Genomic DNA, 20,686 nt, shown 5'->3' on the forward strand with positions numbered 1-20,686 from the left:
CTCCACCCTCCTACATCAGAAGGCCAGGTCATAGTGACAACAGTATTTCCATTAGTTAAAGTTTTAATTCAATAACGTTTTAATTCAAACTTAATTTAATAGTACTGTACTGTTTTTTATTCTGTAGTATATTCAAAGAAAATAAATATAATGCTTTACATTAACTTTTAGCAAAAACATATGTTTAACATTTAACATCCTTCTGTTCCCCTATACATTAGAGTGCATGGATCTCTGCCCCAACTGTGGGGTTTCCATATGTTATTGTTCAAACGTCAACTCAGCGGGCCTGATTCACAATGGTTACTTACATTTTTATGTAATTTGCACTTTGGTACCATCGTTTCGATCAAACATATCTAATACAGAAATTATTCAGGACAACTGTATAATAAGACAGGAAAATACCTTTTTTTCCTTCAAGTGTATCAGCAAAAGAATGTCAATTAAAACTAATACAATAATTGTCTTGTATGAATTTGGCACGAACGTATACACATTACGCTTGAGTCCATTTATGTGCAACTATACAATGATATTACTTCAGGCACACTAAAAATTTGACACGAGTTAAATGCAAAAGCATTGAAATTATTACATCAAGCTGCAGTTCAACTAATTTCAATGCTTTTCCATTTGACTCGTGAAGGACACCTAGTAACGACTAGTTGAACTGCAGCTCTTAGTAGAATTATTTTGATATTGGATACTATAATATTCACTGCGCACTGCTAATATTGTCCCATAATGCTTTGCAGGGCCTTTTGTTGGGATTGTATTTTTGCCCATGACTGTGCTTGGGGTGGTCCTTAGATGATGAACCACCACTCAATCGTTCAGCATGATATGGTCTTTGTGTTCAAGGCATCTTCTTGGTCCCCCCCCCCCCCCCGTTGGTTAGGGGAGACCCTAAGATAATCACCTCTCTCATTGCCTGATATTTTTCATTTTCAAAGTTCTCTTTTGTGAATTGGTTATTTGCTTTTTAGCATGTAAAGTTGCTTCATAAAAGCATTTGTGGGTGCAGTTTAGTAGCTAACTCTGCTACGTGGAGGAGCAGAGTTTTTGCCTGAACTTTGTGTTTTTAATGGAATGTGTAGTTAACAAATTTATTGCCCAGGGTTAGAAAATAGCAGTAAATGCTCCAGGTCCTGAACAGCAGTAGCCAGCAGCTTCTCACTCACTTGTTGTTTCTGTGCTTCCACAGTGCGGGCCCGATTCACAGAACTAACTTAAGACAAAGTCCGAAACATACTACTTTTGGTATTCACAGAATGCACTTACTACTTTTGGTATTCACAGAATGCACTTACTACTTTTGGTATTCACAGAATGGATTTACGACTACTAACTTTATGTCGGCACTCGGGCCGGAGATTCTGGCCTGGAGGCAGAGCTTCCGGCCCAGAGGTGGAGATTTCAGCCATGGCTAAATCCCCACCTCCGAGCCAGAAGCTCTGCGTCCTGGCCGCAAGCTCTGCCCCAAGCCGGAAGCTCCGCCTCCAGGCAGCAAGCCCCACCTCTGGGCCAGAAGCTCCGCCTCTGGGCCAGAATTTCTAGCCTGATTGTGGACATAAAGTTAGTAGTCGTAAATCCATTCTGTGAATACCAAAAGTAGTAAGTGCCTTCTGTGAATACCAAAAGTAGTAAGTGCATTCAGTGAATACCAAAAGTAGTAAATTTAGGATTTTTTCTTAAGTTACTTCTGTGAATCAGGTCCTAGGTTTTTGGCCCTAAATTATTTTTAGTTAATAACATATCTTGAAATGAAATGAAAAAAGAAATGTATTAAGCGCACGTACACCAACGGCTTCTTGGCTCTTTCGATAGCAGAGGAGAACCTGCCAGTTGATATCCTGAGCAAAAGAAAGAAAAAAAAAAAAAGCTAAACGATGGCTTGAGAAAATAACCAAGTTTTCAGCGCCTTTCTAAAATTGAGATAAGAGGGGATGAGACGGAGGCCTGGGGGTAAGGAGTTCCAAAAAAGGGAAGCTCGGGAAGAAAATCTCAGTCCACCCAATCTTTTCCGTTTAAACGGACATGGTGATAGTAAGTTGGAGCTCGAAGAATGAAGGGCCCGAGATGGAATGTATCGATCAAGGTGGCAGGAGATGAATGCCGGGCCTTGCTGAGCGAGGGCTTGATGAATGAGGCAGCCCAACTTGAAGAGGCAGCGCTGGATTACAGGGAGCCAGTGCAATTGCTTCAGGAGGGGCCTCGCTGAGCTTGTTCTGGGCTGGTGAAAGACCAGCCTGGCCGCTTGGTTCTGGATCAGCTGGAGAAGGCGGGATTGATAGAGGGGAATCCCCGCATAAAGCGCATTTCTATAAGCAATACGGGACATGGCCAGCCCCAGCATGGTCTGAACCAGGGCCTCATGGGTGAGGAACCTGCTGAGCTTCCTAATGCGGCGAAGATGGAAAAAACAAGCTGAGAGAACCGATTTAATTTGTGGTTTCATAGTCAGGTCCCCACTGATGGTGACTCCAAGACTCTTCACCGAGCTCACCGGGCATGGGGCACTACCCAACGAGGGCGGCCAGAAGTTAGAACTCCAGGGGTTGGCCGGAGGCACGGTCAATACTATCTCGGTCTTTCCAGGGTTCAGTTTAAGTTGGTTTGCATTCATCCAATTACCAATAAAAGACATGGTGGACTGGAATCTTTCGATAGAGATAGGGGAGTAATCAATATCAAAAATGAGCTGGAGGTCATCTGCGTAATTGAAGACGACCCCAGGAAGCTCTTACAACTTAGAAATAAGGGGAGAAATATAGAGATTAAATAATAAGGGAGAAAGAGAAGAGCCCTGTGGAACACCACAGGTCAGGTTTTTGGGTTCAGATGTGAACGGACCGAGGCAAACACCTTGCTCACGATCCTGTAAAAAGGAAGTGAGCCAACTCAGTGAGGTGCCCCTGATGCCGGTGCTCTCGCCCCGTTGAAGAAGAATGGAATGGTCAACGGTGTCGAAAGCTGCCGACAAATCAAGGAGCACCAGATCTTGAGAGATGTTATTGTTCGCTCCCTTTCTCAGTTCGTCATGAGCTGCCACCATAACGGCTTCAGTCGAGTGGCGTGGTCTAAAACCAGCCTTATGTTGATTCAAGAACTGAGAATTTTCTACAAAAGAGCCAAGGCAGTTTGTTACATAGGCTTCCAGAAGTTTACCCAAGAAAGGGAGTAAAGATATTGGGCGGAAATTACTCAAGACCTGAGGGTCAGCCCCGTTTTTTTTAAGAATTAGTGAGACAACAGCGGATTTGAATGCATTGGGAACTGTCCCTAGTCCGAGGGAATTATTAAGCAATGAGAGGGGAGTCTCTGGGAGACGAAGAAAGATTTCACGGGCAATATGAGCAGGGCAACAATCGGCGGGGGAGCCAGAACGATTTTTCTAAGAAGGGATATGAACATTTCCAGTGTGATTGGGGGAAAGGTAGAAAATGAGGCATTGTTTTCTGAAGCACTAGCTGTATATGGACCTGCATCGGGTGAGGGAATGCTGGCCTTGATTAGGGCAATCTAGATTCAGAGAATCACAGAGGGGCTGTGAAAAAGAGGGGGTCAAGGTGATCCGGTCAGGTTTAGCCAATTCGTCAACAATAGAGAATATCTCCCTCGACTTGTTAGTGGCGTTCAGCATTTCTCAGAAAAATATTTATTTTTGGCCTCTAGGATGGCCCGCTTATATGCTTTAAGTGCTGCAAGAAATGTGAGATTTCTGAGTGGGCAGTAGTCTGCTCTCCACTTGCGCTCAGTTTGACGGAATGATAATTTTAAGTCAAGTAGTGATTTATAAAACCAGCGTTGCGCATCATACTTGCACTTGAACCTGAGTTTCTTCAAGGGAGCAACAATGTCTCAGGCGTCTGTAACCCAGGTATGGATTCTGTCAGCCTGGGCGTGAACTGACAGGGGGACACCTGCCTCATCCAACAAGGAGGGAGTGGTAGAGGCCAATGAAAGACAAAGTGAGGGGACGTCTACCTTGCCCAATTCCGAGTAAGCGGGCACTTAGTGGGGCAGCATGTAATAGAGGGGGCTTTAGGTACGAGAAAGGAGATAAAAGAGTGGTCCGACCAGGCACATGGAGACCTCTTGTAAGTTTAACACTTCCTGGTTTTGAACCCAAAGCTGGTCAAGAATATGGCCCTTGTTATGGGTAGCAGCATGAACATACTGAAGAAAATTCAAGCTAGTTAAAAGGTCAGTGAACTCCCTGGAGGAGGTACTTTCCTGTGGAGATTGGGGCCAATAATTTAAATCGCCTATAATGAGAGTCCTCGCATGGTTAATGGCCAGTTCAGCAGCTATGTCACCAAAAGAGGGCAGAAAGCGCGGCATTTGTCCTGGAGGGCAGTAAAAAACAGCGACGGTGAGGGGGAAGCTTTCTTGATCGAATTTAAAAACTACGTAATCCACCGATTGTATGGGGCGCATGCTAAGAGATTTAACTTTATGAGTATGGGAAATTATAGCGGCAGCCCCACCCCCCCCATCTTACCCTGCTGCCGGTTCGCCTGAAGGATATAGTAGCCATCAGGAATGGCGGCCAGAATTTCAGGGGTGGTATCGGCTGTAAGCCATGTTTCAGATAGTAACAGTATATCTGGCTTGATTGTTTGAAGGAAGTAGAATATCTCTGCTTGGTGTTTCACCAATGAGCGGGTATTTAAGTACCAGATAGATAGACAATTCTGGTCATGACCAGACCGAGCAGGGAAATAGCTACTTTGCAGAGTTGCCAGACCTGGGCTAGCGGCGGACTCTGTGGCCGGTGTGGGCTGAGACAGTCGGGGTGATTGTGATGAGGTAAGCCAAACATCTGGAGCTAAGCAATGTTTGAATGGAGGATTATAGCCACATAGGGAGATGAGTTTTTGAGGGAAGTATACCCTAGTAGACTGTTGACCGGCAGGCGGGGTAGCCCCTAGGCCCGGACTGGCGCAGACAGGCTTGCCTTTGGCGCGCCGCCGGCACGCCCGCTGTGTGCGTCCGCCGCGTTGTCATATGGGACTGGTTTTAAGGTGAGGGGGGCCTGAGCGCTAGACCGCTCACCTCCTCCAACCCAAAGTAGAGGGGTATTGCAGGGTGTCACACCGATGGGCTTCCTCCACAACAATCGAGCGCAGACTGCTCGCGGTGGAACGGGGAGTCCAGCGGGGACAGCACGCCTATAGCGAGTAAGTGAAAGTGCAGGCGTTTAAAAACAAGATAAACAAAATGAAATCTTCTGTAATTGTGCATCACACAAGTAATGCGTAATTGCTAAAATTACTCCAGTTACTCCCAGGAGTAATACTAACATGCTTGTATGCAATATTCAAGTCTGAAAACTCAACTCCATCAATACAGGTGGTTTGTGTGCCCAGAGCCTGTCCTAGATGGTTTATCAGCTGCACAGCACTGAGTTTCAGAGCAGAACAAAAGCCCCTCCGTTCAGAACTATTCCGGTTGCCTGGCCCCATGGTGCTAGTAATGCACTGTTTACTCTTTTCCTTATACACAGTACACACCGAAAAGATGAATCCACTCTGCTTTGTTTGCTTTCATCTGTCATTAGATGCAGATCAGGCATTACTGCCACAGATGTCATTGCTAAATGGTTATTTAGACCTTTATTGCCACTGGCATGGACAAAGCATCCTTATTGCCACTGGCAGGGACAGGACGTCTCTCACAGTGTTTACACTACCTTCAGTCTGGAGGCAGAAAGATATCAGAGTCACTAATCAACTTTACGCAGCTAAAAATGATTTTTACTAACAAACCAGCAGAGCTCGAATTTCTAACCTATCCATGATTTTCCCAATTTAGAAAACTATTCATTCCTCACTGTAAGAAGTTTTAAAATCACTAACATAAACTGAGCTTAACCTCCTGGTAGTTCTGGCACAGAGCGGACAGACTTAACTTAAAGGTAATGAGTGACATATGTGTTTACTAAAACAATATTAAAGTCAAATTGAACAACAATACAAATCCCAAACTAAATTAGAACATATAAACTAAATGTTAATAAGGAAATGAACAAAAAAATCTAATAAGGGTACATTTTTAAGGAAACATAATACCAAGAATTATGATCCTTATGATTTGGTCCCTGGTTTGACAGCGCCAAGATGCTCCCTCCGGAGCGAACGTTTGCGCTCTATAAATACCTATCCAAATATCCAAATATCCAAGAAGCACTAAGTGCTGTGATAGTCAATGGATGAGGCTCAATTTGAATATTACTGCAAAGGAAAATGGGTCGGATACACCAAGCAGATTTATCCATGTCAAAGATGTTATCTTCTGACTTTTAGTCATTTAAGTCCCAATTTGCCACAGAAGTACACTTCTAAAGCCCGCCAAGACAACTTAGAAACTCACAGTAGTGTCAGGCAGTGGACAAACAGTAGGGTCCACTACATGTCTAGCTGGCACTGGTCAGCTTGACCCTTCCAGGAAAAGGACTCATTTTGTCCTGGTAGCTTTAAAAGGAGGTCAGCCTTATAACCATTGGAGTGAAGGTCCAGTTTACTAGGTCCTTCTTAAGTCTCAGGCAGCACATACGGTCCTTTTGATTTTCCACTGGAATATTCTAGAGTGGCTGCAGTGAGGTGCTACATTAATGCCTGGCATGAGCTAATTATTGGGAATAACTCCTAGGCATGCCAATAGCCAATAATTTAAAAGTTACTGGAGCCAACCCAACCTACCTTGGGCATTTTCAAGATGGTAAAAGTCATGTTTTATCAAGAAAGACCAGCAGACCTGTTAAGCAGGATGTGACATTCTAGAGGGATTTGACACCTTAATGTCAAAAAGGATGCTCACAGACCCATCCTGAAGATTCTTTCACGGTCTGAGCATTCATCTCTCCCCATTCAGGTCAGCCCATTGTTTTTTCCTGGAAGGCATTTCACACCTATTCAACTGTTCCTCTATGACTGGCAGAGGTTGGAGAACAAATACAAATGGGCCTCAATAAACTCTCTCAACAGAGAAAATGTAACATTATAAAAATACCTTCTCCAAAATATCTATTATAGATACTACTTCACTCGTGAATTAATTTTTTAATGATTATTTCAAAAAGTCCATGAATGAATTTTGTAGTTGTGTTCAAACCAGAGATAACATTATTACAATTAATATTTCTTTTTATGCTTTACTATGAAACAGACAGACATGCTATAGGACATGGTAATCACTAATATTTGTCATGTATAACATTTAAATACTATGTGTCTGGCAATGCCGAAGGGGTGGCTTATAAATATTTTAAGGTTTTGACATGTCAAAAGTGGTTATTTGAAAGAGGATGTGTAGGAAGGTGGATATCTGACTATGGTTACCCCCAAACATTTTGCCTGGTGTTTAGCTGGTTTTTGGCATAGTTGGCCTGGGATCCTGCTATTCAGGGCCCCAGGCTAATTGCTCTCTCCTTAAAATGGACTCCATGTACCTTAGGTACATACACAATTGGAACTGGTTCACCTTATAGGCCCCTGTAACAGTGTAGCATAGGTACCCAGGGCATAGGTGTAGCCAAGGCCTACCAGGGGCTGCAGCATGTATTGTGCAACCCCTGGTCTGGCCTCCATATTTGACACTCAGCTGGGGTAAGTTGGTGTAATCACCTCTTACTTAGGTATAGTATATCTATATCTAACCTAACTGGACACATGGTAACCTATAAGTCACTCCTATGGCAGGCCTTAACAATCCTGGAGGCAGAATACGTGGTTTCATGTGAGTTGGTGCTCTAGCATGAGCTGAGCCTGTCTGCAGCTGTCGGGAACAACTCCCTTAGCTGTTCTGGGATATTGCCATACCATATACTCTTAAGTGCATTATAATCCCCGCGGTTATATGCTAACTTGGTTTGGCTTCATCAAAACTTGCTGAGTAAGGTGTCATACGATTTGGAATACTATCCCCTCGACAGTTCTGTCGACGGGGATAGCATTTCTCCCTTCTAGAGGGACATGACATGTACATAACCTGAAAACCGGTTAAAGTTAAACTCGAGCCTCAGCATCACAAAATGGAAGCTGCCACCACAGGCACAAGTCTGACCTCCTGCTGCCCAGCGAGGGAGGCTTGGACAAAGGGTGTCCTGCCTTGGGAGGTGCGAGCACCACCCCAGACAGGATTTTGTGTATTGGGTAGGACAGGGCTGAATAGAATCAGACATGCCCGGGGCACACAAGGTGTCCTCGTTCATAAGCCAGTCCAAACCGGTGCTGGGGCTTTTAAGCCCCAGTCCTTGCGCGGAGCTGGACAAAGGAAAGGGGGTGTAACCGCCCCCCTTCCTGGTCCCACTCAGAGGAGGGACCTAGCAGGTGATCCATCCCTCAGATTGGAAATAAGAGTGGGAGCAGTGCCATAGCACCTCAGATCATCCTGAATCAACTTGAAACTAAGAAGACGACTGGACTTCGACATTCTGCTGCACAGAAGACTGAAGAGCATCTCCCTTGTGGCCTAGGAGTGGCCACCCTGTGAACACAGGCAACATCCAGCAACTCGACGTCTGCTTTGCCGCCGCCTCCTACTGGAGCCTGAGCCCAGAGCCTGACAAGACCCAAACTCCCAGACTTCTCCTTGGCCGATCCACAGTCTCTGCTAAGAAGGGAGCCGTGGAGGCACCGAGGGACGTGTGACCGGACATCTCAGAAGACCCCCAAGAAGCTGACTGCGCAGCACCCGAGGCACCCTCGATGCTGTGCTTTGGGGTTTGAGTATCCCCATTATGGAGCAGCCCTTGCATTGAAGATCAGCCCCCCAGCATCTCCACGATCTGCATGGGCCCTTTTGCATCGTGCAACTCGATGCGCCATCCTGACCAATTGCCACTTGGTCAGCGGCCATCTTGGCAACGAAACCTACAATTTACACTGTGGGTCTGGTTGCTCCAGACTTGCCCTCGCTCCTGTAAAAAGGAGCACCCACTCTGACTTTGCTGGTCCGAGTGAGAAGCTTGCATCTTTTCCTGCGCGGCTTGCATTAGCCAAGGCCTGTTCGCTCCGATCAAGAAGCTGACACCGTTAGCAACTAGAACATTTGCGGGACAGCTGTTGACCAACGCCTGGACATCCTTGACATCTTCGTGTCCACGTGGCTGCAGAGACAATCTTCACCTCATCGCCTATTGCACCCGACATCGCCTGGTTCCATCCTGGTTCCACGGTAGTCACTGGCTAGTGACTTTGAACATTGTCCCCTCTGCTTTCAGGTCTTCACCACTTCAGATCCACCCTTGGATCCACCGGAACTCTTCTTGTCTCGACGCCTGCAGCATCTTCAGCTCCAAGCACCATCGACCGGTGTGACGAAACCCGACACTACTTCGCACCTGTGCACCCGCTTCCTGTGGGTGGGGTAACTTAGCAACGCCGGTGTTCCTACACTGGTATACACCTTTAGTGCCTAGGTCTAACGTTTTGTCCTTCTAGGTCAGCCGGAAGGTTCCTTAAACACTAACTTTGTAACTTTTACGTAGCATTGACATTGCATTGGTGTATGCGTGCACTTTCAGCACTGCACCTGAGTCCCGCGGGGCTTTCCCTACTTCTTCGCTGTTAGTCCCGAACAGCTCCAGCGATTCCCAAGGCCCTAGGCCTACTTCCTTTCAGCTAGGTGGTTCTTATACCACTATTTTAGTATATGGTTTAGGTGGCCCTTAGGGCTCATCCTTATTGTGCAACATTTGTGTATTTAAACTGTGTTTTGTTTTAACGCATTTGCTTCTGTGCTCATAGGGGATTTTGTAGTAAGTAAATATATATATATTTTCATTATAAATCTGTGTGGTGTCCTTTCATTTGGTATTCAAGGGGATTGTGTATGGTAAAACAGCTCGCTTCACATGCCTTTACAGAGTTTAGCCTAAGACTGCTTTGTCCACGCTACTAAGATAGCTGGTCTATAAGGTTGACTTACAACCAATCATCATAAGGGTTGCTTGGCATGGTACAAGGTGATCACTAGAATTAGTGAACATCACATACCAGGCCAACTTCTCACATTGGTGGCAGCGGTTGGGATTTGAGCTTGCTGTTGTTTTACCATTACAATCTTTGAGAGTATCATTTGAAAGATCATACAGGTACCTGCTAGGTACATATAAAACAAGACTAGTATACTTAAGTTCTACTGAACTTAGTTGTTGTAGAGGATAGGGAGTAGCACACCCTGACTACAACTACTAGATAGGTTTAGTAGGTAAACACCAGTGTAGGTAGATTGCAACATATCCACCCACACTAGAGCAATGTCTGGAGCAGAGGGGTCCACTGGGACTGTCCCTTATGAGAGTGACCCTCCAAGGGCACCATCCAAATTTGCTATGCTTAATTTTAAGGAATTGAGGCAGCTTTGTGCCTCAAGAGGTCTAAGGACGGGGCCAACCCCTACTACAGACCACCTTAGAGAGCTTTTAGACCAGTATGAAGCTCTACAGACCTCTAAAGCAGACCCCACAGAGAGGCGTGGCCAAGATGGAGGAGTGAGTGGTCACACTCTTCCCGAGCTCTCCCGACCTTGAGCCCCTAAGCCGCTGAATAGTACGGATCTCCCCCCGATCTGCTGCCTAAATCGCAGCGGGAACAAAGGAGTGCCCTGAACTCGCTCGAGGACCAGCCGAACGCCGGTACTGAGGCAGAGAGGAGCCGTGATCGAGCACAGAGCGAGGCTGCGCAGTGGCGGGGCCTAGGGCGAACACCTCCGGGCGGCGACCGAGGCATTGAATCCCTGGCCGCAGCAGGTTGGACTGGAGCACGGGTGCCGGCGAGCCAAGTGAGACGCTGGCGGAGCCTTAACCAAGCCCCTGGGCCTGGAGCATGGCCGGAAGAGACTAGCGGTGGTGCCCGAATGCCAAGACCGGCATTGCCTTCTACGCGAGGCCGGGGACGCGGCCTGCAGCCGGAGCGACCTGAACCCCGGTGGCGGGCTCGACACAGGTGATCCCGACTGACGGAAGAGGGCTGGTGAAGGGATGCCTACGACAGAAGAAGCGGCAGGGGGAGAACGTCCTGGACCACAGACTCGCTGTGCACTGGGAGTGCAGTAGCCCTGCGATCGGGCCCATGAAGAGGCCAGGCGCCATTGGAGGCGCGACCACGTGGGTGGCCTGCCGGCGCCACCGCTTTGAGGGAGAGTCGGCGAGCAACCGCGGATCTAAAAAGGCCCTGGCAGCTTTGGGTCAACACCGGGACTCGGACCAGGTTATAAGTGGGGGCCCCGATAGGGTGTGGCGGGCGCCCCCACCCTCCACCTCCCGGACGCAGAACTGAGAGAGCGGAGACCGGGTGCCCGGTGGATGCCGGCTGGACCACAGGAGAGACGGCTTGGCCCGGAGCTTGAAGGACAACACTCATGAGTCTCACGGAAGAGTCCCACGGGCCTACGCAGGTACGGGGGTTCAGCAAAGCGGAGGGACACAGTGATCGGCAGAGGCCTAGCGAAGGGTGTCACCGCCAACGTACGGCACAGGCTGTGGTGGCGCGAGACGGCCAGCTATTGGGGCCAGTGGATCGAGGCGCCCCCAGGGTCTCCGGGACAATAGAGATGCAGCCGGCTCGCTGCCGTGGCCTGTAGCTGGAGAGAAGCCGGAACGCTTGGGGCGGGGAAGACGCTACGCGATCTCAGGAGGGGATTGAGCAGAGAATGAGCACACAAGATCCCCCACTACAGCGTGGACAACTGACAGAGGCTCCCCGTCAGGTCGGTGCCCCGCTGGGACCTTTGGCAAAGACTTACCAAACAGCAGCAGGAGTCAGGTGGCCTGAGAGCTGTGGAGGTGGCATCGACGGCCTAGGCCCGCAGGAGCCACGAGATCGAACCGTGCCAGATTGGCTGACTCACCATGTGGCTAGCCTGTGCATGAAAATGCCCACCACGCTGTGATTGCATCTGGGACGTACACCGGAGAGCAGTGATCGGAGCTGGTACCCTGCTGCGCATGCTGGAGCGGACGACCTACACGACAGAGTTGGAGAGGGTGGCCTCTTCCCGGTGGGCAGCGCCCTTGATCGTCTTTGACTACCGCCTGGACTTATAGAACAGACGAGGCCTGCACGAGTAGTGCCCACCTCCGCAATGGCTAACAACAGAGGGAACAAGAAAGGGGACCGGACACTTCTGGAGATGATGAGCAGGGGTGCTATGAAGCAGGACAAGAGGCAACACTTAAACACATAAACAACAAACCTAGGGGTCTACTTTCAAAAAATTCATTGGTGATTCTATAATATTGTACCTATGTTGACTATACATAGGAACAAACAAAGTGAATCTAACAGACCATATCGCCAGAATGTGAAGCACCAGTAAACGTGAGTCACCCCTAATTGAGGATTCCCATCAAAAGTCTTGTATGGATCAATGTTCTCATTTGGTAATCCTTATCAGGTATTGTGTCTCTCGATCATTGAGACCATTAGCATACCCTGATAGCCAGTTCGGGGTAGCGACCCAAAATCACTCGGTACTACCACATGGTGTTGATACGATGGGAAAGTGCAGTGCAAAAATCATATACGTGGTGGTTAAAAAAGGATAGGGAACATAACTAAAACCTATTTTAATAAACGTTAGCCCCTTCCAATTTAAAAACAAGAACAGTGTAACATAATCATCGCAGTCCACACAAATAGCTGCGAAGAGACCAACATGTTTCAGCCAAGACGGGAGTTTCCCCAGGCTTTCGTCAGGGTCTCTGTTCTATATATATGCTACTGCTTGTAAGTGAATAACGTGTGAAAAAACTATATCAAAAAACACACAAGTGAAAAACAACAGTAAAGGATGTAATGTTCCTTTATCTGTATAGACTTCTCTCTTCGGCACCTGGTAGCTTAGTAATGTCTGTTGGGGACAAACATACAGATGAAACACATTCGGCTACCCTGGTCTGTCTATAGAGATACATTGTTTCTCAAATATATACAACTTCATTACTCACCCAGAGTGTCCGGGGAGTGGACCTCACCTCTTCCTGGACCTGGCTTAGGATATGTGAGACCCCGCTCTACAAGGACAGAAACTGGCTCCGTAGTTACAAAGAGCAGAGAGGCAACACTCCCCGGGCCCTTCAAGAAACTTGGGAGGAGCAGGAGACGGAGAACCACCTGTCACCAGGTCCTTTCTGGAATCTCTCTTCAGCTCCCTAAGGGATGATTTTCAGGCACTGAAACAGGAAGTGGCCGGGGAAGTCCAGGAGATGCGGCGAGAGGTCGATAGCCTAGGTGAGAGAGTGGATACGGTGGAAGGATCCGGGCAAGTCAGAGATGAGGAGATCACACGCTTGCAGCAGGAGGTGCTGCACCTCCGGGACCAACAGTTAGACCTCCAGGCACACAACGAGGACCTTGAAAACCGGTCTCGCCGGAACAACATCCGAGTCCGGGGGGTGACGTTGAGGGAAGAAGGGGAAGACATGACCGGATATTTACAAGGCATGTTCCTGGAAATATTGGGCGAACCAGAGGACTTCCCTATACGAATCGACAGAGCACACAGAGTGGGAATGGCGCGCTGGACCTCGGCGCCCCCTCCTGATATATTGGCTTTTCTACCAGACTTTCCACTTAAGGAGCGAATCCTTTGTGAAGCTCAGAAACAGCAATCGCTGCAGTTCCAGGGACACCCAGTCACACTCTACCAGGACTTAGCAACAATTACGCTTCAGAAACGAAGAACATTCAAAATAGCGACAGACTTTTTGAGGTCTCATGGGACGCAATATTCATGGGGTCATCCCTTTCGGCTCTTCTTTCCGTGGAACGGCGTCCTGCATCAACTTTGGTCCCTTCAGGACACTTGCGAAGTGCTGGGGATCACCGCGACAGACGACGAAGCCCACAGACCTCGACGTAGGCGAACCACCAGAGAGGGCTGGCAGAGAATCCCTGACTGACGATCCTCGACCGCCTCTGCTAGACCAGACTCACCCACTATCCGTGCTGGAATGGAAGGTTCTCTACGAGAGGCAGCTGGTGACACTGCCCTGAATGACGTCGCACTGACGGCCTGAGATTTTTACGGGCATGGTACGAGAGGGGGCCAGAAGCCCGATGCACGGAGACACTACATTAAAGGCCAGAAAGAACTCCGGGGGGAGATCGACATAGCCCTCACAGAAATGCAGGTTTGGGGAAGGGGGGCGGTGGGTGGGGGTGTAGTGGCTGTACGTCCACTTAAGTAAACTTTCCACAGACTTGTCCACTGAGGACTGGACTGGGACAATGGGGCTTCTGATACAGTTGGCAGGGGGGGTGGAGGGGAGGGGTGTTGCTGGGGTAGTTGCGGGTAGGGTATGGGGGGAGGCAGTTGGAGGGGGGGGTCGGGGAGTTTTGGGCGGGAGTTGGGGAGTTGGAAGGGAGGGGGGGTCGTCCAGTGCTCTATGCAGGTTCTAGTAGCTTTAATGACGCTCATGCACCTTGCCTCACCCGAGCGGGGACATAACGCTTTCACTTACACGATCTCCTATGCCTCCTGATACTTTTAAGGTAGTGACCCTGAATGTCAGGGGTTTGAACAACCCGGTCAAGTGGCGGGCAGTGCTATCTATCCTGGAGAACACTCGTGCAGACGTGTGTCTCCTGCAAGAGACACACCTACTGCCACAAGACACACATAGGCTGTGCTCACATAAGTTCCCGACACAGTTTTTCTCTTCTTGTTCCACTAAGACGGCGGGTGTGGCGATTCTGGTAGAAAGACACTTTAAAAGGGGACATCCTTCACAAACTCACGGAACACAAAGGTCGACTGTTAGCATACCGGTTTAGGATTGGAGGTATCGCTTTCACGGTTAGATCACGGTATAGTCCTAACAAACAGCAGGAGCGATTCCTGCAATCCGCACTTGTAGATGTTACCGCTTCGCAAGACAAACACATTATACTCGGAGGACACTTTAACATGGTTTTCGACTCGACCGTGGACAGATCCGCGCAACGCTCCCCGCAGGTCGGGGAGTTCTCCGCCGGATGTAGGGCACAGGTGTCGGAGGTAGACTTACTTGACCTCTGGTGACACATGCATCCCACAGACAGGGGATATTCGTATTATTACCATGCACACAAAATGTAGGCGAGGCTGGACCACCTCCTGGTCACGTCTCCTGTGCGGGCATTGGTCTCGGGGTCGGACATGGGAGTGATATCCTTATCGGACCATGCCTCGGTCTCTGCCACCCTGTGTCTGCCGCCGGCGGCTAGTCCTCCTAGAACATGGCGCCTCCGCGACACCCTGCTACACAGGAAGGCAGGGGTGGACTGCATCGAGTGTGCGATCCGGGAGTATCTGACCCACAACAACATTTCTGACACCACCCGGGCAACGCAGTGGGCGGCCTTAAAAGCAGTCCTTCGGGGGGAATTCTTGGCAATCTCCTCTGCTGAAAATAAGGAGTGACAGGCCAAGAGGGAAGAACTCACCCAGCGGGTCTGCGAGCTGGAACAGATGCATTGCAGGACAGGGGCCCCCCGAATATGGCGGCAGCTTAAGGAGGCGAGGAAACTCCTGGCGGCCCTGGGTTTAGACCACGCGGAATATGCCGCGCTCCGATTGCGCAATACCTATTATACCGGTGGAGACCGTTGTGGCAGACTACTGGCCAATAGGCTCCAAGCAGCGCACCAGAGTCAACTGGTGAAAGAGATCTCTGACTCCACAGGTGCGGTAGTGATGGAAGACGCACACATAGCGGAAGCGTTCCACAGGTTCTACGCAGATCTCTATGCTGGTGACCCACCGGATGAGACGGCAACGTCCACATACCTGGACTCGGTCACCCTGCCCTCCTTAGATCCCTCGCAGGCGGAGCACCTGGATCGGGAAATCCGAATAGAGGAGGTGATCTCTGCCGTCACCAGGCTTAAGCATGGCAAAGCGCCAGGTCCGGATGGATATACCTCGCTTTTTTTCAAAACATTCTGTACAACACTAGCCCCAATTCTCACCCGCCTTTTTAACTTGTTTGCTGACCCGGGGGCCATCCCACCTGACCTCCTGTGGGCCTCCCTTACGGTTATCCCCAAACCTGGGAAGGACCAGAAGCACTGCGGATCCTACAAACCGATATCCCTGTTGAATGTGGATTTGAAACTTTACACGGGGATCCTAGCAGCCCAACTAGCCGCCCACTTTCCCGGTCTTATAGACCCAGATCAGGCTAGTTTTGTTCCGGGGAGGCAGAGGGTAGACAACACCAAGAGGATCGTCCACCTTTTGGAGAAAGCCTCCCGGATTCCGGGTGAGAGAATGATGCTGGCGGTAGACGCTGAGAAGGCGTTTGACCGGGTGCACTGGCCTTATCTTGAACGGGTACTGATGAAGGCGGGCATAGGAGACAAGTTCCGATCCATGATCCTGAATTGCCACAGGCTACGGACTGCGGTGGTTCGCGTGAACGGCTATAGTTCAAGGAGCTTCAACATCGAGAGGGGTACCAGGCAGGGATGCCCGCTCTCGCCCTTGCTCTTCGCCCTTTATATGGAGCCATTTGCCCAACGGGTGCGTAACAATCCGGCGGTGACGGTGTCGCATTCTAATCTAGGACCCCGATCAATACTGTGACCTTATGCCCCTATACGGCTATAATCCATTTATCCCCCCTATAATGGCATAAACGATCAAGAGCGATATTTCAGAAACTCGTCTCTGGCCTAACACGATCAGAGCCACATTTCAGAATCTCTTCCTCTGCAGCTCATAAGAGCAAATGACACAGCAGAAGCCACTATCTAAGATTCCTAGATTACACTCCGAGTTCTTCAACAAGATAAAACTCAGCAACCTGGGAAAGCCCCGCTTGCTATGTTTTGATTAGTAATAGAACTCTAATGAGCACTGAGAGACGATCACTTCCTAGTGACATCTTTATTGACGTCTTATGTCCAAAAACTTACATCAAACAAGGCACCTTTCAGGTATAAATATTACCAACGCTTCCTTAAGGAAACGCTGCCTCAACGACATCGATGATAGCGATGGTGCGGTGAACATAGGAGCAGAACAGCTGTCCCTTACAGAGCCCGATTCAGAAAAGGGGGTGGTGATGGACAGAGTATTTGAATTAAACAGAACACTCGTACCCAGTCAACAGATCAGGGCTTGATCCATCAAAGTATTTTAGCTCACTGCAACATCCCAGCTCAGAACCTGGCTACATGCAAATTAGTCTGTCCCTGGCCAAGTGCATCATGGGAACAGGTCAGACCAAACTACCAAGCCAATTATTATACTGGAAAATAAACAAGCTTCCGGGGACCGGTTTCTGGCATTACAGCCGTCTTCGGCCCGCTTGCTTGAATCCTGATGGTGCAGTGAGCAAGGGACTCAAATCTGAGTAAACCCTTCCACGCTTATGGTGGGTAAAACGATTCAGAAAAGGGGGTGGTGATGTACAGAGTATCTGAATTAAAGAGAACACTGGTACCCAGTCAACAGATCAGGGCTTGATCCATCACCGTTTTTTAGCTCACTACACCATCCCAGCTCAGAACCTGGCTACATGCAAATTAGTCTGTCCCTGGCCCAGTGCATCATGGGAACAGGGCAAACCAAACTACCAAGTCAATTCTTATACTGGAAAGGAAACAAGCTTCCGGGGACCGGTTTCTGTCATTACAGCCGTCTTCGGCCCGGCTTGCTTGAATCTTGATGGTGGAGTGAGCAAGGGACTCACATCTGAGTATACCCTTCCACGCTTATGGTGGACAAAACGATTCAGAAAAGGGGGTGGTGATGGACAGAGTATCTGAATTAAACAGAACACTCGTACCCAGTCAACAGATCAGGGCTTGATCCATCACAGTTTTTTAGCTCACTGCACCATCCCAGCTCAGAACCTGGCTACATGCAAATTAGTCTGTCCCTGGCCCAGTGCATCATGGGAACAGGGCAGACCAAACTACCAAGCCATTTCTTATACTGGAAAGGAAACAAGCTTCTGGGGACCGGTTTCTGGCATTACAGCCGTCTTCGGCCCGGCTTGCTTGAATCCTGATGGTGCAGTGAGCAAGGGACTCACATCTGAGTATACCCTTCCACGCTTATGGTGGACAAAACGATTCAGAAAAGGGTGTGGTGATGGACAGAGTATCTGAATTAAACAGAACACTCATTCCCAGTCAACAGATCAGGGCTTGATCCATCACTGTTTTTCGGCTCACTGCACCATCCCAGCTCAGAACCTGGCTACATGCAAATTAGTCTGTCCCTGGCCCAGTGCATCATGGGAACAGGGCAAACCAAACTACCAAGTCAATTCTTATACTGGAAAGGAAACAAGCTTCCGGGGACCGGTTTCTGGCATTACAGCCGTCTTCGGCCCGGCTTGCTTGAATCTTGATGGTGGAGTGAGCAAGGGACTCACATCTGAGTATACCCTTCCACGCTTATGGTGGACAAAACGATTCAGAAAAGGGGGTGGTGATGGACAGAGTATCTGAATTAAACAGAACACTCGTACCCAGTCAACAGATCAGGGCTTGATCCATCTCCGTTTTTTAGCTCACTGCACCATCCCAGCTCAGAACCTGGCTACATGCAAATTAGTCTGTCCCTGGCCCAGTGCATCATGGGAGCAGGGCAGACGAAACTACCAAGCCAATTCTTATACTCGAAAGGAAACAAGCTTCCGGGGACCGGTTTCTGGCATTACAGCCATCTTCAGCCCGGATTGCTTGAATCCTGATGGTGCAGTAAGCAAGGGACTCACATCTGAGTATACCCTTCCATGCTTTTGGTTGACAAAACGATTCAGAAAAGGGGGTGGTGATGGACAGAGTATCTGAATTAAACAGAACACTCGTACCCAGTCAACATATCAGGGCTTGATCCATCACAGTTTTTTAGCTCACTGCACCATCCTAGCTCAGAACCTGGCTACATGCAAATTAGTCTGTCCCTGGCCCAGTGCATCATGGGAACAGGGCAGACCAAACTACCAAGCCAATTCTTATACTGGAAAGGAAACAAGCTTCCGGGGACCGGTTTCTAGCATTACAGCCATCTTCGGCCCGGCTTGCTTGAATCCTGATGGTGCAGTGAGCAAGGGACTCACACCTGAGTATACCCTTCCACGCTTATGGTGGACAAAACGATTCAGAAAAGGGGGTGGTGATGGACAGAGTATCTGAATTAAACAGAACACTCATTCCCAGTCAACAGATCAGGGCTTGATCCATCACTGTTTTTCGGCTCACTGCACCATCCCAGCTCAGAACCTGGCTACATGCAAATTAGTCTGTCCCTGGCCCAGTGCATCATGGGAACAGGGCAAACCAAACTACCAAGTCAATTCTTATACTGGAAAGGAAACAAGCTTCCGGGGACCGGTTTCTGGCATTACAGCCGTCTTCGGCCCGGCTTGCTTGAATCTTGATGGTGGAGTGAGCAAGGGACTCACATCTGAGTATACCCTTCCACGCTTATGGTGGACAAAACGATTCAGAAAAGGGGGTGGTGATGGACAGAGTATCTGAATTAAACAGAACACTCGTACCCAGTCAACAGATCAGGGCTTGACCCATCTCCGTTTTTTAGCTCACTGCACCATCCCAGCTCAGAACCTGGCTACATGCAAATTAGTCTGTCCCTCGCCCAGTGCATCATGGGAACAGGGCAGACGAAACTACCAAGCCAATTCTTATACTCGAAAGGAAACAAGCTTCCGGGGACCGGTTTCTAGCATTACAGCCGTCTTCGGCCCGGCTTTCTTGAATCCTGATGTTGCAGTGAGCAAGCGACTCACATCTGAGTATACCCTTCCACGCTTATGGTGGACAAAACGATTCAGAAAATGGGGTGGTGATGGACAGAGTATCTGAATTAAACAGAACACTTGTACCCAGTCAACTGATCAGGGCTTGATCCATCACAGTTTTTTAGCTCACTGCACCATCCTAGCTCAGAACCTGGCTACATGCAAATTAGTCTGTCCCTGGCCCAGTGCATCATGGGAACAGGGCAGACCAAACTACCAAGCCAATTCTTATACTGGAAAGGAAACAAGCTTCCGGGGACTGGTTTCTAGCATTACAGCCGTCTTCGGCCCGGCTTTCTTGAATCCTGATGGTGCAGTGAGCAAGCAACTCACATCTGAGTATACCCTTCCACGCTTATGGTGGACAAAACGATTCAGAAAATGGGGTGGTGATGGACAGAGTATCTGAATTAAAGAGAACACTTGTACCCAGTCAACAGATCAGGGCTTGATCCATCACCATTTTTTAGCTCACTGCACCATCCCAGCTCAGAACCTGGCTACATGCAAATTAGTCTGTCCCTGGCCCAGTGCATCATGGGAACAGGGCAGACCACACTACCAAGCCAATTCTTATACTGGAAAGGAAACAAGCTTCCGGGGACCGGTTTATGGCATTACAGCCGTCTTCGGCCCGGCTTGCTTGTATCCTGATGGTGCAGTGAGCAAGGGACTCACATCTGAGTATACCTTTCCACGCTTATGGTGGACAAAACGATTCAGAAAAGGGGTGGTGATGGACAGAGTATCTGAATTAAACAGAACACTCATACCCAGTCAACAGATTAGGGCTTGTTCCATCACCGTTTTTTAGCTCACTGCACCATCCCAGCTCAGAACCTGGCTACATGCAAATTAGTCTGTCCCTGGCCCGGTGCATCATGGGAACAGGGCAGACCCAACTACCAAGCCAAT

Source organism: Lissotriton vulgaris, chromosome 2_1 (genome assembly GCF_964263255.1).
Source record: "Lissotriton vulgaris chromosome 2_1, aLisVul1.2, whole genome shotgun sequence".
Lineage (NCBI taxonomy): Eukaryota > Metazoa > Chordata > Amphibia > Caudata > Salamandridae > Lissotriton > Lissotriton vulgaris.